Raw genomic sequence first — 14,084 nt, forward strand, 5'->3', positions numbered from 1 at the left:
TCCTCTAAGTGCATGATAGTTTTACATTTTTGTGATCTGCAGGATGAGTTCGGTACATGATTCAAGGTAAATTAGTCTTAACTGAGCTCTCTGAAAGAAATTGCTGCCAGTTTCTCAGCTTGGATGGTCTAAAATTAGCTCATCCAGCTCTACAATACATCACTGTCTTAGGAGGGCTCTAGTTCTCTCCACCCTCTTAATATCATCTAATGCAATATAATCTCTAACTAACGAGATGGGGAAAATGCCATGTCATTGTAACCACCCTGTCCATACCACAGCTGCATCTGATTCCAGTGGCAATCTGTAGCAAATAATTGATCTCTTTTTCCTTGATCTTGAGTTCTTAGCAAATCATTAGAATTTAAAAATGACACAAGAACCTCTTTATAGGAAAAAGTGGTTTCCTTTGGAAAAAAACATCATTTGCAATTGAATCTGCTGTCTATTGTAACTGATGTTAGCTACCTTTGATTCTTACTCATTATTTTCTTTGCTGGGTCTGTGCTCTGTCCCTTTGCAATGAAAGAATACTTTGGATGCACTTGCTAAAGGAGAATTTGCTGTGCTGCTGTTCTAGCTGCAGCTTCCATGTGTTTGAACAGTTTTTATCCATTCTGGGTTTGTCAGTGATCCAGTCTGCATAATGCAGGCAGAAAATCCAGCAGAGTAGTAGTGCTAGGAGCTGACAATGGGCTTGTGGATTTAATGAGAATTGCAAAATACTGAAACATCCTGTTCCAGAAAAGAGGCTAACATAGGTGCGGTTTGGTAAAGCTCTGAAGTTTGAGGTGAGTAGTAGACTTGTCAAAGAAATGCAATGCCTGGGAAAGGTCTCAACCAACAAAGCTGGCTCTTGTTACTTGTAGGAAGCATGCCGTCAGCCCCTTGGATTTGGTCTTCTGTCATCCACAACATTTCTATCAATGTGTGAAAGTTCTGAATACTTTCCAATACTTCCTGTGCGATGCATATGCTGCTACCCATGTAAGTGTGGCAGTTGGAGCATGCTTGTAACATGCAGTGAAGCTGGGTGACTTCCGTTGAAAATAATGGCGGCCCATTCTTCAGAAGAGGACTAGTTGAATGGAAGCTTGCTATGACAGACTTAAATAGCCCTTTTCCTTTAATGAAACTTCAACTTTATATCATAATTCAACTTTACATCATAATTTTCCCTTGCTATTTTTTTTACTGTATTCATAGGTAAGGTTAAAGCATTTCCTCTACAGCCAGGCAAGATGTGATAGATCTCTGTGTCCTTGCTCCAGCCCACCATCAACCTTCTTTACAATTACCTCAGTGGAACAATTCCTTTCCATTTCTGTGGGATATCAGAGCCTACCCAGCAAGGTACAGGTGTTACTTTTGCCCTTTCAGACTACACCTTGTTCAAAGCACTGCTTGTTCTAGCTTCTGCCTTTAGTTCCTGATATGTCCTGTTCAGCTGTCTTTTTTTCTGAATTTCTTGATAGAAAAAAAAAATTCTAGCTGAAATCAGATGTTATGATGTGTGTGTATAGGGGGTGTAGGTAGGTAATCAGATGTATCTATTATTGGTGCCTTAGAGAATTCAGAGAATGGTTTCTGGTTACAAAGTCAGGATCAGTCCTCTTGCTTCTACAGGGGAAAAATTTAAAAATAATTTAAAAAAATGCACTAGAAAAGCCACAGAAAACAAAACAAAAAGTGTCTTCTGGAGTTCATTTAGTGCAACTTCATTGAAGGTAGACACAACTATCCTGAAAATGATCATGTTTGATATCTGGCCAGTCTAGTCTTGACATCTGTTGATGAGAGAATTCATAACCTTCCTGTTCCAGTGCTTGAAAAGCCCTGCTTCTGCCACTGATTTTATTTATGTATTTAATATGAAAAAGTGGTTAGAAAAAGCTTCTCAGGAGAAAGAAGTGAGAATTTTGAAAACATAAGAAGTGTATGGCAGAACAGGAGAAAGGTTTGGAATTTCCCAGCTCTTTGGCAATTACTGCAAGGCACGGACCAGACATGCAAGAGTCACTTTATCCTACCTGGAACAGGTATGTATAAATATAAAGCTGAAGGGGGTGAATTAGTGCCTGAACAGGAAAGTCAGAGTTGCTGGCTCTGTGCTGCTGCTGCTTGCTTTTCTGTAAGCCCTTGTACTTGTTACCCAAACCTGCTTATGACGAATGAAGTGCTGAGAGTCTTACCTCGATCAAGTGCTTTAACATCCCTTTGTTATGAACCTCATGTTAGGGAAGAAGCTAGTCTGTAAAAGCAGTGACATGGCTATAAAGGAAGCTGTGCTGTCATAGCCTTATGTTCCCCTTCCCAACACTAATAAAAAAAAAAATACCCAGGCTTTTATGTGTTGGTATAAGCTTTCGCTAATACTGCTTATTCTGCTGGACTAAATAAGAAGCTGCAAATACTGAATTGTAACCACTCTGAAGATGAGAGAAACTGGAGAGAAAGTTTTGATAAAAGAATAAGAGTCAGATGACTCATTTCCATTTTAATGGGATTTTAGCTGCATTCTGAATATGCGTCAAGTTTAAATCCAGCACTTAAAAAGCTCATATAAGTAGCGTTGCATTTTCAGCAGAAGCATATGTTTTGTTTCCTAAGTTTTCCATCTGCTAAGGAGCTGGTAGTTGATTTGTGCTGCAATGAGAATTGATTGTGTAATTGTTTATTTACATAGATTGCTGTGGGGTTTAGAAGCCTCACTGGTAGATCAGCCCCTCTGTAGTGTAAAGAGTTTGTTTACGGTTATGTCAAGATACATCAAATGGCAAAGAAAAGTAAAAATGTGTGGGAATCATGCTAATCAGAGAGATGTATTTGCATAAGCTGTAGTCACAGGCAACCTGTAGTCTTATCTGGTGCAACTACTTGAGCAAACACTTAGTTTTATATTCATTTTAGTTCAGGCTTACTATATCTCTCACAATCAAGTGATGAGAGAGAAAATAGGACAGCTATGAGGTTAACTGAAAAAATGAAAAAGCAATACTTATTTCTCCTCAGACCCCTTAAAATGTTGTCTCTTCTAATTAATAAAGAAAATGCTGTTTCATATAATGACCGAATTTTAAAACAGGTAGAATTGCCAGACAGATTTTCTGTTTAACAAAATAATTCCAATCTTGCTAAATTGTGGTTCCTGTATAATACGGAGACTCTATGATACTTCCATTTGCTTTGCAGTGGAGTCAATTGCCAAAGGCTCTTCTAATGTGTCTCTAGGGAATTGCCAAGTGATGCAGACAATTTCCACTACCTCATTTGTACCTCTGAGAGGAAAAACATAAAAGGACTACATTTAAGATATAAAAGGTAGACCAAATTGTTACAGCAATCACCCAGTACAGACTGCTGTTTCTGCTGTCTCTTTTTGTCATATTAAATTTTCATTTCTCTTCAACAACAACAAAAAGAAATACTGCATTGCTGATCTAGTTCTGTCCAAAAAAGCCTTACTTGTACACATGTGCTCTATGAGGTGCAAAATTTCAGCTACCAGTCTCTTTCTCTGAAAGTTCTTGTACTTCTTACCCAAACCTGTCTGGTGTGAAGGAAGCACTGAGTCTCGTATCAGTTGAGTGCTTTAGCATCCCTTTGTCATGAGCCTTGTGCTATAGAAGAAGCTTATCTGTGGAAGCAGAGGCTTGCCTATAAAGGAAGCTGTGCTGTTGTAGCTTTGTGTTCCCATTCCTGATAGCTGTGTCAGTACACCAGTTAACAGGTGTCATTCATCTGTAGTGCCAAGGATCAGTCTGAATTAGCCCTTGTTGATGCTTGCCTCTGGTGACTGGGTGCCTTGGCGTGCAAACATTTGGAAGCACGCAGGAAGACTGAGGATGGCAAGGTGGCCTTCTCTGTCACTTGTGCCTGAATCCATACATAATGCCTACCTTGTGCTTAAGGTATCAAACCTGAAAACCAGGAGCTAGAGCACTGCCTCTCAAAGTCCCGTTTTCACTTCAAGAAGCTGTTGCTCTGATCCTTTGGTGAGACACACTCAGGAGCACAATGGAGCGGGTGGAGAAGAGTCTGTGTTATGGAGGATCTGACGCTTCCTACTGCGGTTTTCATTCCTAAGGAACCCAAGGCACTCAACAAATGTATGAACTTCTTTTAATTAACCATCAGAATTAAACAAAACTCCATCTCTTTTCTAAGGCTGTTGCCAAAGCAAACCAGGGCAGGAAGGCCTGCTTTCTCAAATGCTGCATTTGTCAGCAGTGTACCCTGTGGATTTCACTAAATCTTCCCAGGTAGAATTACTTCAGTTTGTAGATTATTTACAAAATTATCTGACCAGAATAAGGAATAGGCTGGGTTTTATGCTAGACATTAGGAATTGAGAAGTCTGTCTCCATTCTTCTTGTCCTGGCTAGCTCTGTAATGTTAGTCTTTTCATTTGTGTTTGAGAACCTGGAAAAAAAAAATTTTTTTCCTCAATTCAGCTATAGTAATGAAGCCTGCTTAGGTGGCTGTCCCAGATCCTTGCTGAGTATGGAGTTCTCGACTAACATTTTAATGTAAGATAGGCAGGATGAGGTGAGTCACAGTTCTCATGGCCTAAGTGTCCTCAGTGAATCTTAGTAAGCTGCTACCCTTCTGTGGCTGAGAAATGACAATCTAATGTGAACCTAGGGAATGTTGAGAAGGAAAGAAATAAAACAGTTTCTCAAACAGAAAAAATCTAGGGTGAATACTGGTAACTTTGCCTTAGGAGTAAAGTGGCATAAAGTGAAAGCTGGCTTGGAGTAGCATTTTAGAAGTTTTGTTCTGCCTTCCTAAGTAGATTAAGTACAAGGTGTTGTTAAAGTGTGGCTCTGTTTTGATGCACAGTTAGTGAGATCTGTTTTTAGTTGTTAGTAACTATTTTAACTGCTAGTTTTATTCATTACAAAGTCAGCCCAGTAGTTCAGCATGGCTTGTTAAGTCTGGCCAGTACAGCTGGTAGTGCATCGGGCTCTATTGAAAATTCTGCTGGACAAATTCTGTGCTGTACTTTTATCGAGGCAGTTCTCTCTCCAGTTTACACTCTGTCCTCAGTAACAATGCTGCAACACCATCAGTCTTTGAAGGTATGTAAAGGTGTATTAGAGGGCAACAGAGTTGGCTCTGCCTCTGAAAGCTGCTTAAGGACTGTAGTGATGGGATGTGAGAAATTACAAAATACAAACCGAGTTCAGCAAGAGCTGTACTGCTGTTTATAAGGAAAGGTTATTAAATCATCTGTTTTCACTAAAAAGACTATGTAGAAGTGGAGTGCAAGTACAGGGCAGATCTTTTTCATTTTTCTGACATTTCTTTTTAGTAGTTGTTTATTTTAAAATGTACTGCACAAGCCTCTGCCGATGAATTTCATCTTCAGAGACACCATTGATTTAAGTATTTTCTCACAGAGAATGATGAAGGAACTACCTGTGTAGCAATAGGAAAAAAACAGGATCATTCTTCTTTCTTGTACACATGCTCTCATATAGCACACACTCATACACCCAGAGGTGTAATAATCTCTATTTTGTTGCCAGAGCCAGTGTGAGACTAGTGGTGGCCCCAGGCAGAGATTAAGGGGCAGGTGCATTGAATGACTCATTGCGTTATTTAACTTAGCTTTGTGGGGTCTCCGTGGGGCCCTAAGTAATTGTTATCTGACCCATCCCTCTGCTGGAGCCAGCATTAAATCCAGAATCAATAAAGCAAGTTACACCATAGCTTTGAATGAATAATGTAGTAGTTTTGCAGCACTGTGTAGCTATTGAAGACCAGCAGTTTATGATTCAGGGGATGAACAGATATTCATGCTGTGCGTGGTGTTCTCACGTGCTTGGCTGCATGCACGGCTGAAGTTCGTGTAAGTTATCTTCATGATGAGAGAGGTGCTGGGAAGGTTATTACTTTGCTGACTTATCCTCGGCTCTGGATGGATGGGTGTGACTCTGCTGGGATCCTGAAGCTACTGGGAGTCGCATTGTGCAACCTGTGGGATCACTGCGTATCAGAAACTGTTTTCATAGTATTCAAACCAAGAACTCAGACTGAACAGTGCTGATTTCTCCAAGCATTAGCAAATGTGTTCTTTCTTGTGCTGAGCGCTCCTGATCTTTATTGTAGTAGCAATCTGAGACGTGCGGATGAAGATATGAGTTATAGTCACAATTACAGACACTCCATTTCCCTGAAAAGTTTATGGAGAGAGAAAATTGCAGCATCATAGCAAGAAAATGGATATGCAGGAAATGAAGTGACTGCCCAAAAATTGTACTGAAGTTTGTGGCAGAGCATAAAATTAAAACACTGAGGTGGAACTAAGAAGATTTTAACTAGAGTGAAGTGAATATTTTTCAACTAAATTAGCAGTCAGTGAGAGATGCAGACTTCTCAAAACTTAAATGTTTTCTAGGAGCATACTGGCTATGTTGGAATTTGTATCAGAAAAGATTCTGAAGTCCAGGATGATTTTCTCTGTTTTTATTGTTATTATTTTGTGCTCAGAAACACACTGGCCCTTTGGTCAAGATTTCATCTAGGCTGTGTGAAGCACAGGTTCACATTTCTGCCCTTTCTCATTCAGACTGGGTGCTTGAATCTGAGTTTTCCTCAAGTTGGGCATCTTGGCCTTTTATTGTTTCCAGGCATTGACCTCATCAGCTTTCCTTTTTCAAGGAACAAACAAATATAAAAGAGCATGAATGGGTGAAAATCCTCCCTGTTTCACAGATCCTTTTTGTTAACAACTTCCACTCCTTTCAATGAAAGCTTCATTGCCCCTGCTGCTTGTCCTAGGAGAAAAATACTTATGCTTTGATGGCTAAAAATCGTCTGTAATTAAGGATAAACTTAATCATGGCCAGATTATTAAGCTCATTTGTTCTAGTGAGAAGATTTTCTTCTATATTTTTTTCCTCTCTCTGGTGTGCTGTGGCAATGTTGTTGTGTATTCTCATTATTGGTAATAATATGTAACAACACCTCATTCAAGACATGAGAAGAGAGCAGCGTGAAACCAGAAAAACACATCAAGCCAAATAGTGTTTAAGGCATTTACCCAGCCCTCTGTTTTCCTTCTGTGCCTTCTTGTGTGTTGCATTGGTTTTGTTTACTGGTTTGGTTTGGTTTTTAAGCACTGAGTGTGCCAGGGCTCGCATTTTGTCTCCCAAGTCCATGCCTACCCCTGATACACAAATAACTGCCTGGCCTTCTCGGCTGGGGATTTTCCTGCTGCTAGTTCTCTCTTGAATCTCTTGGGTTACGTCCAGCTAGGGTGGACTAGGTGGTGCACCGATGGGAAAAAATACCTAAAATAATGATAGGTCACTGAACTCCCTCCATCTATGCTTTATCTTGTTTCTCCAGAGCTGTTTAGAAACCATGGCCTTCTCTAATGACTAACATAAGAGGGGAAGAACCACTTTTCCCTGAGATGTTTCAGTCAAAAACAAACAAAAAAAAATGCATTTACACGAATTCTGCAAAATGGGAAATCTTAAGCTGTCAGACAACCTCATCCTCTAAAACTGATTACCTGAAGAATTCTTCTGAAGGTTTTTCTGTATGTTTCCCACTTACTAGATGACCAGTGGCCATGCTGCAAGTGTTTCTAGGTTCATAATTGTTTTGGATGAAAGTAAAACTGGCTGCAGGAAAAAGCAACTGGGGTGTTTGCCTGAGGTAGTGGTAAGCAATCAATTTTCTTGCTGAATGTTTTCTAGGTAGATTGGAGCTCGCTCTAATTGGAGCCAGGTAGTTCTGTGACAGAACCAAAGCTGATACCTCTACCCTCCAAGCCCACCTTCTTCATTTGGATTCAGTGTCACGCTGACCATAACTGTCTGGTTCCTTCCAGCTTGTCCTCAAAGGGCACAGAGACACGTAACACTGCAAGGTTCCCCCCATCGGGGGGAGGAATTCCACCACCATCTTTCAGGGGCTCTCAGCTGCCTGAAAATATTCAAAAACACTTTAATTGCAGCACAAGTTAATGTACATCCAGCCCTCTGAGAATGCTACTTTAACAGCATCCCCATCCTCACAAGAACTTGAAAAGCTGAAGTTTTTTTGGGCAGCTGCCAAATGCAGGTAATGAATGGTTGTTTAGTGCTTTGGAAATGTACAAAGTAAAGCAAATACTAAACACCAGTTACATTCTGCTATGCAAGTCACAAAACTGCCTAGAGAACTGCCAGTGATAAATGTCCACAATTATAGTATATAAATACCAACAGGAATTATTTAGGGTGGAACAAGGCAGGGCCACCTAGGAGTAATTAGATAGACTTAAGGAGAGGAGAAAACTTCCGTGAGAGAGAACTTCTGAATCAGGCATATTTGATTAGAGAAATACTATCTATATAGGAAGAAATAACTCTTGGATAAGCCTGTGGTAGGTTAAATTTACTAACTCTAGAAAAGAAAGTATACGGAACCATTCTTAGAGCCATGGCATCCAAGGGTCAGGTTGTAAAGTGCTTCTCTTTGCTTGCAAAATTGGAAATGCAGGACATTGTTCATATTTTTGCTCTCTGCAGTGCTTGGTGTAAGTCACTTGAGCATCTGCAAGAAGTTTAGTGATGCATAAGATGGGGAACAGGTCAATATGTGTGAATAGGCTAACTGGTTTTCCAAGCCAGACTTTCTTCATGCTCAATAGCATCAAAGGTTTGTTACCAAGCAAGTACATTACACTGATTTCTTTCATTTGTCCTTCTTATTGCTTTATTAACAAATCCTGGATAACCTGTTATAGCATACTAATTTTACTGTAATTTTTCCTAGATTGGAAAAAATTGTGATAGTACCATTATAATAAATCAGCTAAGGACATTGAAAAATTGAAGGTTTTATCTCCCTCTGCACCTGGTGAATGGATGTACAGTATATGTACATCAGTAGTATGTGCTGTAGAAGAAATATAGCAGCATCTGAACAGAATGCATCCCTTATCTTCATGAGTTCCCTTAATTAGCTCGGTATAAAATTAAATTGCCTTCCCTGCAGGAAAAGTTTTCTGCTCATTATTCTTTATTTTCTAAATACTACTGAAGTCTTACTGTTTACATAAAATGTATGCTTGTTTGTTTTTTCTCCCTGAAGAGCCTTGAAGTGTTTAAACTTAATGTAGGATGAGAGAATGGTCAGTGAGTTAGGAGATTTTTCCTGGGGAGAGAAGAAAATTTTTCTGGTCTATGACAACACAAATTCTGTAGCATATTCGTAAGAAAGCAGAAAAGCTAGAGAAGAAGGTGAGGGAGGATTAAAAAGCAAAGTGAACAGAGGGATCACAATGAGAATGGAAAGGGAGAAGCAAGCTGATATATAAGGCCATAAAAGAAGGTGTAGGAGCTAAATTTGAAAGAGAGGGAGGCAGAAAGTCAGTGAGAAAAAAGCTGGACACCCCAACATACATTTTCCTTGACAAGACAATAAATTGGGTGCTGACAAATGGGTGGAAGAGAGGCTCTAAATCCTCAGCGCAGGACTACAGCAGGGAAGCAACCAAAGTTCTGAGGGTGTAGAACCACGGGCCCTGCAGAGGAGGGAGACAGGACTTCGGTTGAAATAGAGGCAGTTGTGTTAGCAATTCACTTGGCTGTCTTTTGTACAACTGCTCTACAGCCCCATTCTTTGAACGTGATTGACAATTACTGTGATTATTTGCTTTTTGTTCTTGTTGGTTTTAAAACTTTAATCAAAATTGCTTTCAATATAATCAATTTATAAAAGTTGAATTCTTAAGGATTTTTTTTCCCAGCACTTTTACAATCTGATCAATCTTCAATAATGAGAGCCAGCTGAAAAAAAAATATATATGATTTTATAATCAGATGATGCAGTTTTATCAAAAATGAATCATCTTAAGTGAATACATTGATTTAGATTAAATTTGATGGGAAAATATCAAAATGAATAATTTTACCCTCTTTCTTTCTGGCTATATTGAAATCTTTCATATTGGCATTTTATTCTTTTCATTTTAACTTTTATGATATTTACATTATTTTTATATTCCTATACCATTGCATATAAGAGTTTCAATTATTCCAACTCGGTATGTTTTTTATTTGCGCTGAAAAATGTCAAAACGTTGGAATTTCCCATGGGATGAGAATTCCACTTTTTATTTACAATACAATATGGAAAGAAATAGTGTTCCAGCGTAAGTCTGACCTTAGTATGTCTCAGCTCTGGAATGACAGTCAATTTAATATATGCTTGAGGATTGCGTATTAAGCTTTCTGAATGATTTATGCCAATCATCTTTTCATTATTTCTTCACCAATATTGGCAGTGGTAATTCCTTGTACATTAATGCATTTTTTTCTATCCGTCTAGATACAACTTACATGAAATAAACTACAAATAAGTCTCCTTGGAACATGCTTTTCAATTCTAAGAATTGTTCGTATATCTCATCATCCTTGCTGAATTAGGCTCCAATGATGGACAATGTCTGATTTGAATAATATTTAGTATTATCTTCAGTACTTATTTTACAAAATGTTTTGCAGTGTTGGTGAGTTGCAGTCCTCGTGGAAATAATAACACTCCTTATGTGATTGCTCATAAAATATGAACTGAAGGTGATCACTGAGATTGAGACCTGCTGTGAAACACCAGAATGGCAGATAAGAATGTTAGTAGGAGCTTATTTTTTTAATTAAGTACATAACCAATCTTTACGTAAGGAAAGATGGCTTCAGCTTGTATTGAAGAGGTAATTAACAAATTATCTGAAAGTTACACTACTCAAGTGGGGCTTCTGCAGGTAAAAGAAACTGAATGCATTCCATGTTTGCTCGTCAGAAATGTGCCCATATTAAAATTTATTGACTTAACACTTCAGTGATACTATAACAACAGACATCTTGACTTTGGGAGATAAACTGATGAACTATGTAACTTTATAACAAACACAAACTTAATGTTTAAAATGTTTAAATTTTGCTGTCTAAGTTCTGGTAAAATTATCCTATTTTAAAGAACTAGATTTTGGTCTCTTCTCTCAATACATTGTTAAAGAGGTAGAAAACACCCTCACACTTTCTTATGCATCATTATTCCTGCTGGGTTTTCCTCTCTAACTGTTCTTCTCCTTACAGGATATACTTGGAAACAAACAGCAAAACAAATATAGCAGGCTTATACAAAGCAGAGATGACAACCAAAACTTCTGTAATGTGTTATAGTATGCTGTCAAAATCTAGAGCAATACACAGAGGAAATTGCTTTATCAACAGAATCTGCTGGCGATCTGAAAAACAGGTAACTTCTAAATGATGGATTTAAGGGTCATTTGCTGATGCCTGCTGAGGGGCCTGTGCCTGGTGAAAGTTTACAGAGCATCTTGTACATCCTACTCCCCCAGAAATACTGAATGGAACCTGCTTGTAGGAACCCCAAGAGGTAAATGCCAATTAATGCATCTAAAGTTCTATCAGACACTATGAAAAAAAAAGTCAGTAAGTCATTTTGTGGGTTTTGTTGTTGGTGGTGGTTCATTGGGTTGTTTTGCTCTTTCATCTAATGTAGTGTTAAAACCAGAAATGTCAAATTAATCTCTTTTTCTCCAATCTGAGTAAACTGAGCCTATCTCTATTTGCAGAGTAGCTTGCCTGCCTTCTGAGGAAGAAAAAAAAAGTTATTGCTCTGAAAAAAAAAAGTTTCAGGTGTCTTCTGCATACAGGTTTTGATTTTGATTTTTTATTTCATATGTTAAAACTGAGAAAACTCTCCCACTGAGCAAGGCCACCACAGGAGTTCCTTTTGCTTTGAACAGCTCCAATGTCCTTTCTCTTCCGTGCTGTTCACCGCTGAGTGTCTGCTGGGATGAGCTGGTTCATAGACTTGGCTGGGTCAGGGTGAGTCTGTTCTCCCTTAGACGCCATTTTGTGAAAACCTGCTCCCAGAAATGTATTCACTAATTAAATACATTCTATATTTGTTTTTGTGCTCTCTGCCAGACTGATTTCATAGTAGAAATACTGCAGCAAACTGTTTTGGAAAAGGTTTTCTTGTCAGCTTTTAATATCTTGCTTAGTATTTATTTTTGTACTTACTTTTCTAAGCAGAAAATAATATATGTAATATATATTACATATATATGTTCAGTAATATATGTCGCTGCCTTTCAGCTGTAATATTCAAAAATATTTTCAAGAAACCAAAAGAAAAAATACCATCATGCTTCAATGCAGACATATTTACGTCTCTCAGGTCATTTGCCAAACTCAACCATCCTTTATATGCCATTTTCTTTGTACAGATATCTGTACTGGAACTTGGGTTTCTAGAAGCCTGGTTGGTCTCTGTAAGTAGAGACTTGACTAATTATTTCATTGTTGTTTTCTTACTCAATAAGAGTTTAAACCCAGTTCCCTGCTGTCCTGTGTCCCTCCTAATCACAGCAAAGTAGTGTTGCCATTGTCATTGTAACGTTGCTGATAGCGGCAGCATTTTAAATGACAAAATCCCGAGCAATGCACAAAAGCAAAGCCCCTGCCGTCTGGAACGTTCTGTATTAACAGATAAATCTATGTTGGATATGTAATCAGCGAGACGGATTTTGCAAAGCAGTCATTTCTGGCCTTTACAGAAAGGATCTGGCTTGTAGGCCTGGCTGAATAAAAGGCAAGGCGGGGTGGGGTTGCAGAGAGATGGGAATAGACAAAACGGCAGGAATTGTGAGGCAGAGCATATGGACAAATGTAAGGAAAGATACCTTGTGTCTTTCATAGGGCAGAGACATAAAATCTGGATTTGCTGCTGAAGATGGGAGGAGGCGAGAAAAATGTGGCTGTGATTGTGGTTGAGCTGGTGTTTGGGCAGGGAGGGGAGGTGACTGCTTTTTGCAGGGTGACTGCTCTGGGGTTGCTGGGGAAGTAGTCAAAAACAGTAACAGCCAAAGGACAGGCAAACATTTTAGCCACAAAATCTTGAAGGAAAATTAGGTACTTTTTAGAAATGGTGGAGAAAATCAAAAGGAAGTGTATAATAGCAGCAGTGCAGCCATGCCAAAAGCACAAGTCAGAAATCTTGAGACTGCACTGAGATTGTGAGCCAGGGTGACAGGATAAATGCTCTATTTTTCTTATGCAAGCTGCCAGAAATAGTAATTATGCTTAATTTATGGTTTTCATTTGAAGATATATTCCATAGTTCTCAAAGGGCACTCCTATATCCAAAAGCACATTCCAAATTCTCCTATCCCCTCCGGTGGAAATAGTTGTCCTCTTCTGTAGCTTAAGAAAACATGTTTGGGCTCCTCTAATATCTGTCTTTGGTACACAAGTTTAGCAAATGCACATTACTACGTTGGTTGTTTTCCCGTGAGGTGAGCTGTGATTGCAACACGGAGGATGAATGTCTTACATTGATAAGACAGATTTTCTGCAAGTCATCGTGAGGTAACGGGAAGTGTCTGTATCAGCGATCCTCGCTTGAGTTTTTGTGGTATTCAGTTGGGTTTTTTACAGCCTTGGACTAAAGTTCACAGGGAAGATGAATTTAAATGACTTTAGCTTTGTTAGATCTGCCATGATTTGCCAGTCACTCTGCCAAAATTTTCCACTTACAGTTCTGCGTGGCCTAAATTTAATTGACTAAAGGTGAGAAGCATTATTATGGCTCTGTCATTGCAGCCACTCTTCATATGTTTCACTAGCTCGAATGAGCATTTGCTAGGGTTGTTTCTGACCCAGTTTACGATGATGTAAACCAGCAATGAATTCACAGAAAAGAAAACAGATGTAGCATGTGAGAAAGCAGAACTGGGCTCAGTGCTGCTCCAGTAGCTCTTGTTTACAAGTGAGTGGGGGAGTGAAGCCTATTGTTGAAAAATAAATAAATTTCAAATATGCAGGAGCAGAGGTACATCACGTAAACTGTTTGGCTGATATAGCAGCATAATTCATATTTTGATTTCACTGGCTCTATTAAGATAAAACTGAAAGAAAGATAAATCTCGGTTTTACAGCTTAGTTTCATTGTAATACCTAATCATTTCACCAGAAGCAAAGGTCTAAAGATCAAAATGGACAGAGATGTATTTAACATAGCAAGCTGCAAAAAATGGTAATGTTAGTTTG

The 14,084-nt window shown here is 38.8% G+C and overlaps 1 long non-coding RNA gene across 1 annotated transcript in view; it reads left to right on the top strand.

Annotated features, from left to right (window-relative positions):
- Positions 1-851: 851 nt before the first annotated feature.
- LOC121075662 overlaps positions 852-14,084 on the top strand; it is a 39,819-nt gene continuing 26,586 nt past the window's right edge. Inside the window, exons 1-5 of the long non-coding RNA XR_005823088.1 lie at positions 852-987; positions 1,207-1,353; positions 10,509-10,633; positions 11,100-11,403; positions 11,777-11,858. This is a non-coding gene — a long non-coding RNA (uncharacterized LOC121075662). The remainder of the gene's footprint in view (positions 988-1,206; positions 1,354-10,508; positions 10,634-11,099; positions 11,404-11,776; positions 11,859-14,084) is intronic.

This window comes from Cygnus olor, chromosome 10 (assembly GCF_009769625.2).
Source record: "Cygnus olor isolate bCygOlo1 chromosome 10, bCygOlo1.pri.v2, whole genome shotgun sequence".
Classification (NCBI taxonomy): domain Eukaryota; kingdom Metazoa; phylum Chordata; class Aves; order Anseriformes; family Anatidae; genus Cygnus; species Cygnus olor.